Raw genomic sequence first — 4,042 nt, forward strand, 5'->3', positions numbered from 1 at the left:
CACACACACACACACACACACACACACACACACACACACACACACTGACAGCTATTCTGATCCCAAGGCAGGGAAATGGGGATAAGTACACAGACAGAACTCATCCTCAGCTATAATCACAAAGCCCACAGACTTCTCTGGAACCCAGTTTTACTTTTCGTTAGCTTCCACGGAAATGGGAAAATGTGACTCTCTGCTTCGTTTCCTTTCTAGCTTAGCAGTCTTTGTAGAATGCCTACTGCGTTCATGGCAGTGCAGAAAGCTGTGTGAGCAAAGAGGATAAAAATAATTTAAACAGATTAGAGGAGTAAACACATACTTGAACTGACAAGAGCCCAAGGCCACAGAGATAGAGCGACCTACAAAGGAGAAGGGAGGGCAGCCAGAGAGGCCCCCAGCAGAGGACATGTGGCCAGGGTTCTGGGGGGGTGACTATGTAGCAGACAGAGGTCAGGTGACAGGATGGGCTCAGAATCATGGCAGTGGGAGCACTGGGTGCCCTACAGAGCTACTCTGTGAAGGTTGAAACCACACCAGAAACTTCCGGTGGCTAACCCAGGGGTCTTGGAAAATTGCTAGCCCCCTAGTGCCTCCAAGGGTCATGAACCTTGGCTTCGGGTGGGAAGGTTGGAACAGAGGCGGGAAAGCACAAATCAAGACAGCAATGAAACCCTGGGATAGGAGAAAGTGAGCAAGTCTGAGTGAAATCCTCCCCAGAGATTAATCATCAAGAGATGTTAGAGCATTGCAGGAATTACACATGTTCACCTCATGGGAATGCCTGCACTCACCCCAAGGAAATAAAATCCATGCATTTGGTCCTTTCTGCGCAGTCACCGAGAGGCAGCTTTCCTAGATCTCTGTGACCCTCGTTCACTTTCCCAGATAAGATACAAAGAACTGGGCAAGCCAGAGCCTTGGCTGTTCAGTTTAGAGAAGCCCGAAGCAAACCCCTGAGGCCACCACTCAGACGCAACGACAGGGGTGGGAGCTCAGGGGTAACTCAGAGAAGAGAGACTGCCCTCACTCTAGCCCTCATCACCCAAGTCACCTATCTATTAGAAGAGTCACCGTGTTGAATGATTTACCCCATGATCAATTCCTGTTGAGACCGTGGGATCAAAGAATAACTGAACTGAGAAAGACCCTAGGGATTATCCAATTAGCCCAGCCCACCACCCACTCCCGAAGGGCAGTAGACGCCTATCTTATGGCTTTTTATGCTTTGACAACTAGCGTATTTCGGTATTTCTTCTTAAAAATCGACTTGTGATCCAACCATCTCCTAGCCCGGAGGGTGTATATGGATTCCACAGAGTGTGAGGTGTGACATCATACAGAAGTTACAAATGTGTAACAAGGCATTTTGCCCCAAGGGCCACACAGAACCAACCCAGACAGCCGTCAAGGAGAACTCAGAGGTCAAGTGCCAGGCTCCAAGCTGAGGCCAAACTTGACTCCCGCTCTACGATGCTTGGGGCTTACTTCTAATCTCTCCGGCCCTGATATTCCACACTGAATCTATGTAACAGCTGGCACTGGGCTTGGTAGAGAGTAACAAACAACAGAACCCGTGGCTGTCTCTGTCACAGGTCACTGTGACACTGAACTGTGGCGCCGAACCCTAGATAGGAAGGGGTACCTGAAAGGCCCTATCGATTTAACATGGGAGAGCCTCAGCTGTATTTCAGCAAGACAATTGCCAAAAGAGGTCTGCCGCGCGGGGCTGCACGAGCTGTCTCTGGAGCTGTGCATATGGGGGCGGGGGGTGTTAGCTAAAACTGGGCCAGCACTACAGAGGTAGCCACCATAGATTCTTCTCTAGGAATTCTTCCTTGAGCCATCTCCTGATGAGCACTTCATCAGAAACCATAAGCTATTGTATCATTTCCTGTGTTTACTTCCATACATGTGTGTGCTATGTTAACCTTCAAACTTGCTTGTATACCTCTGCAAAAAGGACTCCAAATGCAAGCTGCATCCCTAGTGGAACTAACTATACACCAAAGAGGGCCATGCACATTTGGCAAAGCCCATGCTTCTGTGCATAATGTAAGTACAGTTCCATGACTGTCTTCCCTTTAACTGGTCTGATAGTCCCACTCAATGCCCCAGGCACAGACAGCGCACGGCGTGGTATATCTCTGATACTACCCTCACACGCCGCTGCCCGGTGGGCCTGGAAGTCTTCAAGCACTTCATGTGTGAGGAACAGACACTTTGCAGTGATTAGCGAGGAACCGCTGACCTCAAGTGGTCACGTTTCCTGGGCCCCTCACTCTGACACACTGACCTACTGTGGATACGACACCCAGGGGGCCTTTGGCAAGGGCAGCAGCCCTTTACAGCACTTCTCCCAAATGTTTTGTTCCCTTATATCAAAGTCAGGCTTGCCAAGTGCTCTCCAGGTACAAGCACTCTCTACTCTACCCGCTTTTCAAACCACAGCCTTTAGAAGCAACTAATAGATATCCACTGACGAATCCAAGACCACTGGACTTAAAGGACAGAACACTTCAGAACTCATTGCTCGGGGACAATGCAGGCTGCACCCATGTGCCTAGGACCCTCAGCTTCACTTCTCTCTTCAGATTGCTATCAGTCTCATACCCAAAGAGATATAGAACAGGAAAAGGGGAGCACCGGAACCCCAGCATGTGCTCTGCAGTCATGGCTGACTCCTTGGAACCTGATACTTCAGAACCTCCCTGAGCCAGGCCAGGCTCCTAACCCAAGTTATATCAATTGAACCTCCCAGAAGTATAATTCTGTAGCCCAGTAAATGCTCTCCGGCTGTAGCCGGTAGCATCAGGCGCAGAGAAGTAAAAGGGTTCACCCAACCTAACACTACTGCTGTCCTCTTTAGGAAATGCTATAAGTGCCCCCACACATACCCAGAAAGATGAGGAGTACCTCTTCTTCAAAGATCAGGTTCCCCTGGAGTTCGGGAGACAAAGAGGCTTTGGTTCTAGAGACCCCAAGGCCTGAAGGCTCGCAGCCGGGCTGCTATAAAACCAGGGGACTGAACTAATGCCAGAAATATTCCTCTAAATACCCCTTGCTCTGGCAGCATAGGTCCAGGGCTGTACGGAGCTAACATCAGAGGCCATGCTGACCAGTAATGCTGAGCCCTCTCAGATGAACACGCCCCACCCGACCTACTGGTGCATTCCAGCAGAGCCAAGACACCAGCTGCTCTCCTGAACACTCCCAGACACTTTCCTCCTCGGCCCAGCTCTGGAACCACACCCGAGAGGCTCCTGACATGTTTAGGAATCATGACACCATCATGAAACTCTAGCCTGTCCCCCAGCACTGGGACTGCGTGTCTTTGATGTACCTTATTCTAAGCCCTCCCTGCAAGGAACAGTGGGAACAATCCTGCGTGTGCCACTAAACACAGTTTTGGTTTGTAAGGATATGTCAAGCTGAAAGCATTTATTACTCCTCTTGCAAGTAAAGAAGTTATTCACACAGCCGAAAGTGCCAACGTTCATAAAAGACATGGAATAAATTCATGGAAGAGGAGAGAGAGTCACCTGGTACAGAGTAGACCCCAGGGCACAAGCCCTGAGTCCACGAAATGAACTTTTCTTCAACTTTTCCCCAACCTACTTGTCCAAAGTCTTTTCAAAATGACTTATTGCCAAAAAGGACCTCTTACCACCAAAGCCAACAACTGGGCACAAACCAAGCCTTAGGGGCACTGAGAATCCATTACACATGGCTGGGTTCTGCAGGGCCCCGCCTTGAGACCCTTGGCATAAGATATGGAGGGATACAACTTTGTCTCCACAAAGTACTCAGCTGTCTGTGAGGACTCATAGGCTCCCCCAAAATGCTTCAATATATATCGATCGAATTTGACACAGGAAATGATCCCAACCAAGAAGCTTCCACTCGGGTAGTTCTTACAGCAACCCACAGACAGTGCCGTCCTATTTCACAAAAGAAAATTAAGCGGACGGTTTAAAACAGCTGCCCGAAGTTGACAATCTCCCCTCGTTCTGCGTGTAACAGTCCTTGGTGTTAAGGTCCCTGG

The 4,042-nt window shown here is 49.5% G+C and overlaps 1 protein-coding gene across 1 annotated transcript in view; it reads right to left on the minus strand.

Moving 5' to 3' along the window:
* The window catches only part of Myom2 (myomesin 2), a 69,567-nt gene extending 66,572 nt beyond the window's left edge, over positions 1 to 2,995 (minus strand). Inside the window, exon 1 of the mRNA XM_032919280.1 lies at positions 2,895 to 2,995. The gene's annotated coding sequence lies outside the window, so the exon portion shown is untranslated. The remainder of the gene's footprint in view (positions 1 to 2,894) is intronic.
* Positions 2,996 to 4,042: the final 1,047 nt, after the last annotated feature.

This window comes from Rattus rattus, chromosome 13 (genome assembly GCF_011064425.1).
Source record: "Rattus rattus isolate New Zealand chromosome 13, Rrattus_CSIRO_v1, whole genome shotgun sequence".
NCBI classification, from domain to species: domain Eukaryota; kingdom Metazoa; phylum Chordata; class Mammalia; order Rodentia; family Muridae; genus Rattus; species Rattus rattus.